General features: G+C 48.9%; 1 long non-coding RNA gene across 1 annotated transcript; it reads right to left on the bottom strand.

The window, feature by feature from the left end:
- Nucleotides 1-3,122: 3,122 nt before the first annotated feature.
- Nucleotides 3,123-12,463, bottom strand: LOC146335549 (uncharacterized). The gene is made up of 3 exons (XR_014785890.1): nucleotides 12,320-12,463; nucleotides 10,853-11,016; nucleotides 3,123-6,455 (listed from the first exon to the last, which is right to left on the bottom strand). It is a non-coding gene; the product is annotated as an uncharacterized LOC146335549 (long non-coding RNA).
- Between the last annotated feature and the right edge of the window lie 2,438 nt (nucleotides 12,464-14,901).

Here is a 14,901-nt window from a genome sequence, read left to right as displayed (position 1 = left end):
CAGAGTTAAACTGTGGGATTCACTTCCACAAGATGGAGTGATGGCCACCAGTTTGGATGGCTTTAAAAGGGGGTTGGAGAAATTCATGGAGGAGAAGGCTGTCAATGGCTACTAGTCCTGATGGCTATGTGCTGCCTCCAGTACCAGAGGCAGTGAGTCTCTGTGCACCAGTGGCTGGGGAACATGGGTGCAGATAGCGGTGTGGAGAAAGTGGTGCATGTTGTGGAGAAAATGGAGAGGGAGATGTTTTTTCTAGTGCTGTGTGATTCTCCTACATTTTTTTTTCAACCATTCTCCTTCAATTTGATAGAAAAGAAATGGTTTCAGGAAAAAAAAAATCAGTGGTGAAGAACATCTTGTAGAAATTCTCATGGGTTGTGTTGTGTTTCTTGTGTTTATATTGCTTAGGAGGTGGCTGAGAAGTGGGTGTGAGTGTCCTGGTTTTCATTGTACAATCATCTCTTCTGCTGTCTGCAGCCTTCTCGACTTCCCACATTTCAGTTAAAGCCCAGGGGAACACATAAGGAAAATCTTCCCATAGGGATTTTTCAGATTAGGAAGTGCAGGCAGCCTGGGAGGCTGCGAAGCAATGGAGAGATGTGTAATAGAAAAAAAACACACACACGGAGTGCCCTCGGCCACTTCACAGTTATTAGATAACCCCACCGAAATAAATTATAAAGCATCTGAGAGAGAGCAGAAAAAATGAAGTCTCTTTCATGGGGAAGAAAACTTTCAGGAAATTGGAGTCCAGGGAAGAAAGTTGTGGAAATTTGGGGAAACTTGCACAAATCTCCCATTCAATAGCTGCTTGCTGCTCGGAGAATCCTGGCGAAGTCGAACATTGCTCATTTACCCATCCCTACTCTCTTGGTTTTGGTTGTTCCTCTCAAACCTGGTTTGGGGAGGAGGCAAAAAAAGGAAAAAAGAATTGCAGGACAAAAACACCCCCAGCTTGCTTTCCCTCCTCCGCAACACAGAGAGAGATGTGTGCACAAACAACTTGTTTCCTGTCATAGTCCTTTCCTTGGGTTGGCTCAGTTCAGCACGGTTTTAAGGAGAAGTCTCAGAGCTCCCCTTCCTAACGTGGCAATTTCATTTTACAAGTTAAGTTCCTTTAATCCCAACGCAAACTCGCAAATATGCTTTGCATATTTAAACTGGCGGGTAAAATTTATCAAAGTCACATTCATCAAACAACAGAGAGCTTAGCGTGGTGGAATTTTGGATGCTCTCTTCCCCCCCCCCCCACTTCAGCAATCTTCCTGACTATTAGGAATATACCTCCAATTTTACACACACACACACACACACACACACACACTCTCTCTATCATCTTCAAGTAAGTAATTTTTGGACTCCAAGTCAGGTCCAAAAATGCAGGCAGCAGGGGTAGGGATCCATCTCAATGAACCAGTTCAAGCAGTTTTATCTCCCCCAGGAGCACATCTTTAGTAAAGCTCGTGGGTCTTAATTTCCCATTCATGACCAAGCTGCCCCAAAAGACTTTGCATTGCAACAGGGAACAATCTGTTGTTGCTAGGGAAATCAGAGGGACCAGGGAAGTCTGAGGGGGGTGGCGGATGATATCAGAGTTCCTGCTAATAAAAAGGTCCTGCTGATGTGTCTCTGCTGAGAGCCATGGCAGATTTACTTGGCTTAGTGGGGTTTGAAGCCAGGAGTGGTGAGACTAAAAGAACCAAAGTCCAAGACAGAGGTGGGGGTCTGAGCATCAACACACAAAACCACTCTTTTGGACCCAAATAAAGATGGCACTGGAGGGTGACCAATTTGCTTTGCAGCATGCTAGCTTCCCAGTTTCTAAAAAAACAAACTGGTTTTAATTGGTCTGGCTTCTGAAGCAGTTCATTATGTCCAAACAATTTCCAGAAGTGCCCCAAACCATTTCCTTTTGAAAAGACTCGGGAGTCTTTAATCTTGCAATAAATCTAGTTGGGGGTCCTCAAACTTTTGGGGTTGGTGGGCACATTAGGAATTTGGGGAGAGTGTTGTGGGTGCTCTCACAAAATGGCTGCCATGGGGAGGGGGGCTTGCTCATTTATAAAATGGCTGCTGTGGTGGGCACAGCCGCTCATTTCCCAGAAGGCCAATGGTCCTGCCAAAGGAAGGGTAACTTGTTCAAGGACCCCTAAGCAAACCAATCTTTTGAACCCAAAGAAAGACTGCACTAGAGGAAGGCCCCTTCGCTTTGCAGCCTGCCAGCTTCCCTGTTTTTTTTAAAACAATATTTAAATGTTTAAAACATCTTAAGAAATAAAATCAATTCAGGAAGGGCAGGGCGCTGAGAGGGCTTCCAAGAAAGGTGTCTGTGCATTAAACACACACAGAGACACGAGGCCTTCCCAACACCTCCCTAAAGTACAAAACAGGAGCAGGAATGGACTGGGGACAGGGACAGAGACCAGGGCCTGTCCCTGATCGGTAGGAAATGTTTGTTGCATAGGGTATCCCCTGCACTGCTGTGAAGCATATGGGGGAAGGAGGGGGGGGTGAGAGAGAGAGAGAGAGAGAGACTGACTCCATTCAAAAGGTCATGAAAGAGAGACCATCCTCAAACCAGGACATGGAAAAGAGGTATAGGCCAGTGTCAATGCCTGGATCGATTGCAGTCCATTGTTTCCTGCCTATGGAAGGAATAGGCTGGGTGGGGGAAGAAATCAGCCCAGCTGCTCACAGCGGCATGAGCTTGGATCAGCGTCCATCTTTTCGCAGGAAACCATCCCTGAAAGGGCATTTGGCTCCTCTCCAGCCATTAGCAATGGAAATGCACCATCTCCCGGAAAGCACTAGCCAGACTGGGGGGGGGGGCAGTTATTTTTTCCCTATTCTTTCTTCCACCCACCCCCCTCCATCGCTGGAGACACACAGCATACGTGGATCACATGGCTTCTGGAAACCCCTCCAGGGAGCTGCCGGGCCTGATTTGATGGTCTTCCGTCTGTGGCCAGCTTTCAAAAGTGGGATGCTGAAGGCTCTTGCTTGGGTCACAAGCCAACAGCCCTTGCCTCGGTCAGACATTACCGGCCTTTCATCCCTTCGTATTGCTGTATGCGCCTCACTTCCCTGGCCAGTAGACTATTTATTTATTTATTTATTTATTTCATTTCTATACCGCCCAATAGCCGAAGCTCTATGGGCGGTTCACAAAAATTAAATCCAAACAACACACAATAAAACAATTTAAAATATACAGAACATTAAAACCACAATATAACAATACAACCACAATAAAACCTAGCAGCAGTGCAGGAGTTTAAAATACAGATTTAAAACAGCAAAGATAAAAATTTAGAAAGCTAAAATGCTAAAATGCCTGGGAAAATAAAAAGGTCTTCACCTGGCGCCGAAAGGAATACAATGTAGGCGCCAGGCGAACCTCACTAGGGAGCTCATTCCAGAGCTGGGGTGCCACAACAGAAAAAGCCCTCCTCCTAGTAGCCACCCGCCTCACTTCCTTTGGCAGGGGCTCACGGAGAAGGGACACTGATGACTACTTACCAAATGGGTAATGCTAATAATAATACATACAATAATAATAAGCAGGACATGAGCACAACAGCACCCTCCCGCCCATGTTTCCCGGCAACAGCTGTACATAGGCACGCTGCCTGTGATCCGGGAGGTAGCATACAGCCATGAGGACTAGTAGCCATGGATAGCCTTCTCCAGGAATTTGCCTAACACCCTTCTAAAGCCATCCAAATGGGTGGCCATCACTACATCTTCTGGAAGGGAGTTCCATAGTTTAACTCTGCCCGCTGAGAAGAAGACCTTCCTTTGATCTGTCCTAAATCTCCCACCCATCAACTTCATGGGACGACCCCTTTGGGTTCTGGTATTATCAGAAAGGGAGAAAAATGTCTCCCTCTCCACATTCTCCACACCAGGCCTAATTTGTACACCTCTGTCGTGTCCCCTACTATTTTACAGGATTGTCTTCACACTCAGTGAAACTGACAGCCTAGTCTGTGGCAGCTGTGAAAATGGTGAATTCCATGCTAGGGTTCATTACGGGCAGAGGGGGGTGGGGATTGAAAACCAAATGGCCAATATAGGTATGCCATTGTACAAATGTGAGACCACAGTGATAACACTGTATACTGTTCTGGTCACTGCACCTTAGAGAGGGTATTGCAGAAGTGGAGAAAATGCAGAAAAGAGCCATCACTAGGGATGATGGAGAAATCCACTGTGGGCAGAACCTCCATCTCCCCAGCCCTGGAGATGTCTGAAACTACAGAATTAGGCAAGAGCCCTTCTATAGTCCAACCAGTTCTTCCAGAGGGGGCAGAACTGATCACACTACAGATTGCGGCTGCCTACGTAATGCCTCCGCTGGTTCTAGCTTGCTGCTGAGACAACATCTTCCTATGTTTCTAGCAGGAGAGCACTCCAGCCAGCATAGCTCACTCTGAGCTGTCCATGGTCCTGTTGCAGCTGCCCTTTACACAGGAGGACTTCTGGTTTTATGTTGCTTGCTGTGCCTGATGTATTTACCTTGACCGGGCTCTACCTACTTAAGACAGCCTCACCAGCCTTGGCTTGACTGTTTGACATGCCGTTTTCTTCTCCTGCCCTAATGTTAAACACATTGACTCGGGAAGATGCCCCAGCTTCTTGAAGAAATGGATGACATTTCTTTAGATGGGAAATGGTAGAGGGCCAGTGTGGTGTTGTGGGGAGAGTGTTGGACTCAGGAGTTTTGGGTTCAAGTCCCCCTTCAGCCATGAAGCTCACTGGGTGGCTTTGGGCCAGTCACTGACACTCAGCCTCCCCTACCTTGCAGGGTTGTTGTGAGGATAAAAATGGAGAGGAGGAGGGTCTCATAAGCTGCCTTGGGTTCCTTGGAAGAAAAGGCAGGATATAAATGTACCAGATATATAAGTAATAAAATAGCATCTGGTAGCTCTGCACATGCCCAGTCAGCTGCCCCCGAACTTTATAATGTTTAGAAATAAGTAAGGATGCTGTGGCAAACTGCATCAGCTCTAGGTGGGTTTCCCATGCCAATCCATTTGCTGAAACTGGGCCTGTTTGCACCTGCTTTCTGCTGCTCTCTGGGTGACCATTCGGGAGCCCCCAGCATGTGTGGAGCAGGGCCAGCCTTAGGGATGGGTAGTCGCCTGGGGTGCTCTGCTGAGGGGGGTGCCAAGCTGAGCTCAGCGGCTGTCATTCGAATGTCCTGTCTGCAGTGAGCTAGAGTGGCGAAAAGCAAGTGCCCACAGCCTTTCTTTCAAGGTTCTACAGGTTGTTTGGGTACTAACTACAAAAATGATCTTCCTTCAATTAGCTTTAAAGCACGCCTCTTTCCCAGTTTCCACTTCCGTGTCATCTGGGCTAGATAAAAGCCAGCGGAACGCAGCTTTACTTTGGGGCAACGCCACCGAGCATTTCAAATACTGAAACGTTTTTTCAGTAAAATGTTAACACTGTAAGCACTATATAAATAATAAAATAAATCCATACGCTGTAAGCGGTCCGCTGGATACCTTAGTTATTTATTACTTTTCTTTATTATTTTTAAAGATAAAAATAATGGATATTCTGAAATAAAGAATGCTTACCAAAAGGTAGGAACTGCTACACAACAAAGAACATTACAAGGAAAACCTGGGACGGTTCTGCTGCGTGGCCTAGCGCGCCGCTACTGCTCAGAATGTGGCTTTTTGAACTGTGGCTTGTGCAAACTCTAGCACAGCGGCTGACCCATACATCCTCTGGGTGGCCCTGCAAAACCGACTGGGGGCGCGGGCAATAAAGGCAGTCCTCGCCCGGGGGGCTATTTATCCGAGGGCTGGCCCTGGTGGGGGGCCCGGACTTCGGCCCCAGCATCCAACCGTAGCGGCTCAACATGAACAGGTACGGCAAAAGTGTCATAAACTCTCCGGGGCTCCTTCTTTTCATGGGAGACAGACTTGTACGTTGGCTGCACCTGGGATCTCCTCCACCTCGGGTAAGCGGGCCAGCCAAAATGGCATCATTTGCTTCCTCGGTGTGTTGGCACATTCATGGCTGGCGGCTTTATGAGAACGAGATGCTCTTTCCCTGCCTTCAGATTCTCTGGAACACTGATGCAAATGAGTGCGCTTTGCATAAGCTTTGTGTGCAGCACTCTGAACGCTGAGATTGTTCGTCTGTTGTCAAACAGGCATCTTCCGTCCGCACAGACCACTTTGGTCTTGGGAAGAGGAGTGGGAGTAATAAGCACTCATGTCCGGCCAGGGGAAAGACAGCTGTGCAGTGGGGCCCCAGGCTTCCCTGCAGGACATCAACACCCGTCCAGTTGGTCAGTGGAGGTGTCTGTCATCACCTTTGGTGCAGTTTTCTCCCAAACGTCCTAGCCTAGATGTGCGAGGACTAGAAACTTGGAAGCAGAGAAAAGCAGTCCAGCTGAGTACATTTCAGGAACCCACTCTGTGCTTTTGTGTGCATTCCTGGAAAATTATACAGTTGTTGTTATTGTTATTATATATACCACCCAGCTGGCTCTTGGGGCATCATTATTCAAAATAATAATAAATCTGAACGTTTTCTTTCCTCTGTGAGTTTGAAGGAGAAGGTTCCCGAGTTAAGGGTGTGGGGGGTGTCTTTGTGGTGATGTGGCAGAACAGATAAGCAGTTTAAGGCTGCAATCCTATACACACTTACCTGAGAGTCGGCCCCATTGAACTCAATGGGACTTACTTCGGAGTAGATATTATGTGTTCATGTATTTAATGTATTTATTTAAAGTAATGTTGATCCCACACCTTGCCCATATAACCAGTCAAACAAGACAGACCCAGTTGCCCGCAGGAGGCTTCTGATCTAAAAAGACACAGTACATAATGAAAAAGGAGTGGGGAAGGAAGAGAAAAAAGTAAGGCTTCCAGCGGGGCTTTCCACCCTTATCTCCCTCAGTATTTATTTATTATTTATTTATTGCATTTATATCCCGCCTTTTTTCCTCTTGCAAGGAACCCAAGGCGGCTTACATGATCCTCCTCCTCTCCATTTTATCCTCACAACAACAACCCTGTGAGGTAGGTTGGGCTGAGAGTCTGTGACTGGCCCAAAGTCACCCAGCGAACTTCCATGGTCGAGTGGGGACTAGAACCCAGATCTCCCGGCTCCCAGTCCAGCACTCTCGCCACTGCACCACGCTGGCTCTCAGCACAGCTTGCTAAGATACAGAATCATAGAAGCATAGCATAGTAGGGTTGGAAGGGGCCTATAAGACCATTGAGTCCAACCCCCTGAACAATGCAGGAATCTAAGGACTGTGCGGTAAAAGTCTCTGCCTCTGGAAGAGATCCGTAGCTGGTGGGCTTTGGCCTGGAGGTATTTTCGGTTTGGCCCGTGTGTGGCATAGCCTCCAATTTCCCTCTGTTGTGCCCTTCAGCTGGCCCCTTCCATGCCAAGGGCAAACACCCCCTTAACACCTTTCTCCACTGCAAACAGCAACAGAGGCTACACTGGTCTTCTTGGGGCACGAGGTCTTAATCTTTTTGGGTCGGTGGGCACATTTGGAATTTTGAGAGAGTGTTGTGGGCCCTCTTACAAAATGGCTGCCACTGGGGGTGGGGCTTGCCCATTCACAAAATGGCTACTGTGGTGGGCATGGCCGGTCACAAACCACTCATTTCCCAGAAGGCAAACCAGTGAAATGAAACGAAAAGTCACCTGCCCTGCTGGAACCAAAGTCCAAGGCAGAGGTGGGGGCCTGAGCTCCAGAACACAAAACTGCTCTTTGGAACCCGAATAAAGATGGCGCCAGGGGGTCCATCTCTCTGCGGCATGCCAGCCTCCAGTTAAAAATGGTAATCATTTTAAGATCTTGAGAAATAAAATTAAAACTGGAAGGGGCAGGGGCAGGGAGCCCAGAGGGCGTCAAGAGAGGCGACTGCTGGCACACTGGAGATTTCTGGTCTTATGGGATGCATTGCTAACTGCCAGTCATGGTCCAAAAGACACAGGCCAGTTGGGTTGGGCATCTGAAAGGCCTCAGACAGGGGGTATAATCAAGGGAGGCTTCTGTTGATGTGTGCACTGGTGAGGATTGTGTCCATCCGCTACTCCCCACAGCTCAGTGGTAGACCATATAATGTTGCATGCAGAGAGTGTCCGGTTTGATCCCTGGTATTTCCAGTTTCAAAGATTTCTGTAGAGCCCCTGGTTCACGGGCAGAACGTCCCAGGTTCGATCCCTGGCAGCATCTTCAGGTAGGGCTAAGAAAGAATCCTGCCTGGTGCCAGTCAGTGTCGACAATACTGGGCTAGATGGACCCAGGGACTGACTCAGGATAAGACAACTAATTGTGTTCCTGAGAGGCGGGCTGGGAAAAGAAACCTTTCGTTGCTTGAGTCCCTGGAGAGCCACAGTGCATCTGAGTAGACAAGACTGGACTAGATGGACCAAGGCTTTGATGCCTTGCAAAGCAGAGAGTCCACGGATTATGGGGAAGGGGTTCCAGAGAGCCAGTGGCAGCTCCAGGTTTTTGTGGGCCCTTGGGGCAGGAGACCCTCCATGGGCCCCCTCCCTCCGTGAGTCCTCCTTCTCACCAACATGGTCACCAGCTGTGCCTGTTCCTCCTCCTCCTCCTCCTCATGGCTCCCACTTGCTTGCTTGGCAGGCAGAGAGCCAGGGAGAAAGCAGGCTGTGGCGTCTCCTGCGCCTCCTCACCACCACCACCATTGCCTGGGCCAGAGCGAGAGGCAGGCGAACAGGCAGGTTGCAGTGGGGAAGAGGAGGAGCCACTCCAGGGGGCTCTTGCCGGTGGGCCCCTGGTGGAGTGCGGGTCCTTGGCAGGGACCCGATCATGCCGACCCTCGATGCTGGCTCTGAGCATGGGTAATGTCCATGGGGGAAAGATACAAAGTCAAGGGCCCTAAAGCAGAGGCACCCTGCTCTGTACAATATTCAAAAAGAAAAGGAAAACGACCGAGAACCATGGACACTTTCCTAATGCATCGGTTCTACTTCAGAAAGAAGATGAGGCAATACGGCACTCCAAAATCCAGACAGTATTGGAGATTCCTCAAACGAGTGGCAGAAATCGACAGCTGGGAGCTTATTGCTAAGAGCCAGTGTGGTGTGGTGGCTAGCACATCAGGCAAGAACAGGGGAGACCCAGGCTCACTAGGGGGCCCTTTCCAGTGGGCCCTTGGCAGATGCCTGAGCACACCGACCCTTGACAATGGTTCTGCATATAGCTTTAAAGCCCTAAACAGCCTGACCCGAATACCCGAAGGATCGCCAATTGCTGTACCAGCCTGCCCGTGTCTTGAGATCTTCTACGGAAGCTCTCCTCCTAGTGTCTTCCTTACAGGAAGTGTGCTGTGTAACACTAAAGGAAAGGTCTTTTTTTTCCCCTGCTGCTGCCGCCATGGTTGTGGAAAACCCTGTCTAAGCCCCTACATGGCATGCTTTTGGGCCCCAGGGGAAGAGATTTCTATTTTCTCAGGCATTTTGATATTTAGCCTTCTCAACTTGGTCCCCCCCCCCCCGCGCCCCGGTGTGTTGGACTACAACTCTCAGCATCCTCCACCCAGCAGGTTGGAGAAAGCTGCCTTAAGAGCACAAGAAGAGCCCTGCTGGATCAGACCAAGGGTCCATCTAGAAGAGCATTCTGTTCATGTAATGGCCAACCAGCTGCCCACGGGAAACCCACAAACAGGGCAGGAGTGCAACAGCACCCTCCCGCCCATGTTCCCCAGCAACTGGTGTACATAGGCTCACTGCCTCTGATCCTGGAGGTAGCACATAGCCATCAGGACTAGTAGCCACGGATAGCCTTCTCCTCCATGAATTTATCTAACCCCCTTTTAAAGCCATCTAAATTGGTGGCCATCACTATGTCTGGTGGTAGCCAATTCCATAGTTTAACTATAATTTAAGTGAATTCCATACTTTAACTCTGTGCTGTGTGAAGAAGCCCTTCCTTTTCTCTGTCCTCAGTCTCCCACCAGTCAGATTCATGGGATGACCCCACTGGGTTCTAGTATTATGACAGAGGGAGAAAAATGTCTCCCTCTCCACTTTCCCCACACCAGGCAACATTTTGTACACCTCTGTCATGTCTCCCCTCCTTACTTGCCTTTTTTTTCTAAGCTAAACAGTCCCAGATTGTCATGTTGTTGGATTTTTTTAGGCTGCTGCCTCCTACGAAATATCATTGCTATGGTGGGGGGGGGGAGGGGTGTTCAACATTCTGGAATCTATTGGATGAAGGGTAATATCCAAAGGGACAGCCCCTACCTAAAGCCCTAAATCGCTAGCTGCTCCCAGTTTGTTTATAACATCTATATCCCAGCTTCTTTCCTCTTGCAAGGAACCCAAGGCACATGATCGTCCTCCATTTTATCTTCACAACAACCCTGTGATGTAGGTCAGGCCAAGCGTCAGCACCCAGCCCAAAGTCACCCAGTGACCTTCATGGCCGAATGGGGATTTGAACCCAGGTCTCCCCGGTCCAACACTCTCACCGCTACACCACACAGGAGTAGACTGCTCTAGATGGAGAAGATCCCAGGCTCATTTAGTGAGGCCAGGCGCCATACTTTTCAGAACATGGTCCCCTATTTTGGAGAGGTAGCCAAGGGCGGTCCTCTATTTGAAGGTCTCCTCTCTGTTTGAGGGGCTGCCCCGTCCAAGTCTGGTTTGGGGACCAAAAGGAGGGAGAGCAGAGCAGGGGTCCTGAAGTTGCCCATCAACACTTGGACAGCAGACTGACCAGGCACACGCAACGCCCGATCACAGCGGTGAGATATATTGTATTTCTATTGAAATAATTTATTCATTATTCTATTTACATCTTGCCCCCCCCCCTTGGAAGGAATCCAAAGCAACTTACATGGTCTCCTCCTCTTCTCCCTTTTGTCCTCACAACAACCCCGCCAGGTAGGTTAGGCTGAGAGTCAGCGACAGACCCAAAGTTAACCAGGGAGCTTGATGGCTGAATGAGGATTTGAACCCGGGTCTCCCCAGTCCAGCGCTGTCACCACGGCACCACACCGGCTGTAATAACAATTATTGTTCCTAAATGTGACCTAGACCTATGCATCCGCAGATGTTATGCAAATTGGTGTCCTCTTTTGTCCTCTCTGCTTTTGCCGCTGCGTAAGTGGCCACCCTAGGTTAAACGGTGGTTCCATCCCTAGTTTAAATTATGCATAGTGAAACTGTGGAAGTCCCTTCCACAAGATGTAGCAATGGCTTGAAAAGGGGGTTGGACAAATTCATGGAGGAGGAAGCTATCGATGGCTACTAGTCCTGATGGCTCTGTGCTACCTCCAGTATCAGCGGCAGTGAGCCTATGTGCACCAGTGGCTGGGGAACATGGGCGGGAGGGTGCTGTTGCGCACTTGCGCTCATGTCCTGCTTGTGGGTTTCCCCTGGGCAGCTGCTTGGCCACTGTGTGAGCAGAATGCTGGACTAAGATAGACCTTGGTCTGGTCCAGCAGGGCTCTTCTTCTGTTCTTAATCCCATCATTGCCAATGAAAAGAATCAGGTTGCAAGTGCTGGAATCATAACAGCTGGAAGAGACCTCAAAGGTCATCCAATCCAACCCCCTGCAGATGCAAAGACCCTTTTCTGCCTCACTCCTTGGAGAGCAGCTGCCAGTCAATGACCAAACAGCCTGTCCTCCTAGAAGGGAGCTCCCTGTGCAATCGAATTAGAAAGAAGACAATGGACTTTTCTTTTTAGTGATATTTTCCCTGTATCTAAAAGGAGGTTTAAAAATAAAAATGCACAGGAGAGTTTGAAGAGTGCAAGATGGAGACCAGGGGCTGTCTTCAACATTAGCCATACTTCGAGTAGACCCATTGAAGTCAATGGGGCTTGAATCGGATAAACATTGGGAGTTATACACCCATTGCCCCCAGCCAGGCTGCTTGGGGATGATGGGAGTTACAGGCTCACGCATCTGGAGAGTACTAGGTTGGAGAAAGCTGGTCCAAACCATTTTTGCCTCCTCCTTCCCCATCTGTTTGAAATTCATTTCTGACTCACTCACCAACCCTCCGAGCTGGCAGCGCTGATGTGAGTCTGCCTGGCATGTTTTTTCTCCTTCTCTTTGCGCCCTTTGTTTCTCCCCTCTCTCTCTTTCTCTGTCTCTCAAACCTTCCTCCCCCCCCCTTTTTTTTGCATACAAAGAATTGTGTGGCAGGATGAGACCGCAAGTGGCAATGCCTACCACATTTCTTTCTCCCCTCTCTCTCTTTCTCTGCTTCTCAAACCTTCCTTTCCCCCCCCCCCCCTTATTTTTGCATACAACGAATGGTGTGGCAGGATGAGACCGCAAGTGGCAATGCCTACCACGTTTACGGCCATGCGGTGATGAGCTCTCTGTTGCTTGGCGTAGGATCATCTCTCTGAACAGCAGAGAGGAAGCAAGGGGAGGCAGAAAGAGAGAGAGAAAGATGGGGAAAAAGTTTCCAATCCATTAACAAAGGAGGGAACAAAGTTGAGCACAACAGAAGGGCACGGATTAGAAGTGGAAGGCGCAGCACCACCAGTGGAAATCCAACACTCCCCCCATGCGGTCAAGGGTGGGTACTGTGGGAGCCTGCAAGCCAGCAGGCCTGTTCCGGGTTGCGCCGTGGGGAAGGGGAACCCAGCGGAGGGAGGAGTCCATTGGGATGTGGTTGCGCATCTCTCTGTGTGACAGGTGTGTGCTTGTGCAGGATAAGGCTGCTGGAGGCTGCAGCTGTTCAAATGAAAGGCTGGGTGTCTCCAGGCGAGGCTTTTATCGCGCCATTGGCCTGCCTCATTGACGCGATTTTCCGGGGGGTCCAGATGATGACACCTTCTGCTCGTAACCCTCCTGTGTTTTCCCACTGCTTCTTCTGCCTTTTTTTCTTACTGTGGAGAAATCTGTGCAGGAGGAAAAGACAGAATAGGTGCGAAAAGCCTTCTGAGTGGTAGTGCTTAGATGCCCTCAGCTGGAAGCAGCCAGAAAGAAAGAAAGAAAGAAAGAAAGAAAGATGCAAAGGAAGGGAATAAAGAAATAGAAGGAAGGAAGGAAGGAAGGAAGGAAGATGCAAAGGAAGGGAATAAAGAAAAAGAAGGAAGGAAGGAAGGAAGGAAGGAAGGAAGATGCAAAGGAAGGGAATAAAGAAAAAGAAGGAAGGAAGGAGAGAAGGAAAGATGAGAAGGGAAGTAAGAAGAAGGGGGGGAGGGAGGAAAATATGAGAAGGAAGAAAATAATTTGTAGGATTTTTTCCTGTCTATACATACATAGGATTGTGCCGTTAGGTCACGAACAGATGGGGAAAATAGGAGTGCTGGTAAACATCTTTATTGGTCTGTCTGTTGCACTTTTAAACCATCCAGTAACCCACATTCTGTGGGCAGTGTACAATGCATTAAAACATAGCAGACAACCAAGAAAACAAAAAGTAACAACAGCTCATAATAAAGCTGGCAGCAAGAGATAAAAACATGACAGCACGTCAAACCAAAGTAAAACCAGCCACAAAGTAAAAACGCAGTGATCTCAAAAGCACTTTAAAAAGTTCTTTAAAAGACTGAGAGAATAAAAGGTGCTTCACCTGTGCTAAAAAGACCACAACATTGTTGCCAGGCAAGCCTCTCTGGGAAGCTCATTCCACAATGAGGGTGACACCACTGAAAAGGCCCTCTCCGTAGCAGCCCCCTGCCTTGACTCCTTTGGTGGGGGCAACCTAAGAACGGCCTCTGAGGATGAACGTATTTCACAATTCTGGAAAAACATGTCAGCCATGTTCCCCACTGAAGGCCAAACGATATGAAATGTCCCAATGTCGCTAGGCTTTCCAGTGTGGTGCCTCTGGGCACCGCCCCCCATTCTCCCTGCCCCGCCTGATGTTTATTTTATTTCTTAACATTTTAGTTCAATTGCATTAAAAAAAACTGGTTGTCTGGCCTGCTGCAAAGCAAAGTGCTGCCTTCCAGTGCCATCTTCATCTGGGTTCCAAAGACTGCTTTTGTGTTTGGGAGCTCAGACCCCCACCTCTCTCTTGGACTTTGGTTCTTGGGCAAGTGACTTTTGTTTTGACCTCATTATTTTTCTTCTAGTCATCACAGTTTGCCTTCTGGGAAGTGAATGTTGCATGACCGGCCCTGCCCACCAGGGCAGCCATTTTATGACTGGGCAAGCCCCATCCCCATGGCAGCCATTTTGTGAGCATGCCCATGACACTCTCTCACAATCCCAAATGTGCCCACTGACCCAAAAAGGTTGGGCACCCCTAGTCTATCAGATGCCCTCTGTCCTTTTCTTTTCAGTTAAAAGCAGATGGTGTGTGTGATATGATAGAAGTGTACAAAATGATGCATCATGGTGTGGAGAAAGTGGAGAGGGACACATTTTTCTCCCTCTCCCATAATACTAGAACCCAAAGGGGCCATCCCAGGAAGCAGAATGGTGGGAGATTCAGGACAGATCAAAGGAAGGGCTTCTTCACACAGGGCAGAGTTAAACTGTGGAATTCACTTCCACAGGATGTAGCGATGGCCACCAGTTTGGATGGCTTTAAAAGGGGGTTAAGACAAATTCCTGAGGGAGGAGGCTCTCAATGGCTACTAATCACGATGGCAATGTGCTATCTCCAGCATCAGAGGCAGTGTGCTTATGTACACCGGTTGCTGGGGAACATGGGTGGGAGGGTGCTGTTGCACTCGTGTTCTGCGTGTGGGTTTCCGTGGCCAGCTGGTTGGCCACTGTGTGAACAGAATGCTGGACTAGATGGACCCTGGGTCTGATCCAGCATGGTTCTCCTTATGTCCGTGTGTGTCTGTATGTGTATGTTTCATCTACTTTTTCCTTGTACGTGCAGGTCATAATAACCAGTGCATGGCAATAGGGTGTTTGCCCCCCGAGCTACCATTTTGTACCAGGCCCCGTCACCCTCAGCCTG

Source organism: Heloderma suspectum, chromosome 14, assembly GCF_057233095.1.
Source record: "Heloderma suspectum isolate Gila_16-S chromosome 14, 16-S_ref, whole genome shotgun sequence".
NCBI classification, from domain to species: domain Eukaryota; kingdom Metazoa; phylum Chordata; class Lepidosauria; order Squamata; family Helodermatidae; genus Heloderma; species Heloderma suspectum.
Note: the sequence above shows the minus strand (reverse complement) of the source record. Positions and strands in the feature narration are given on the sequence as shown.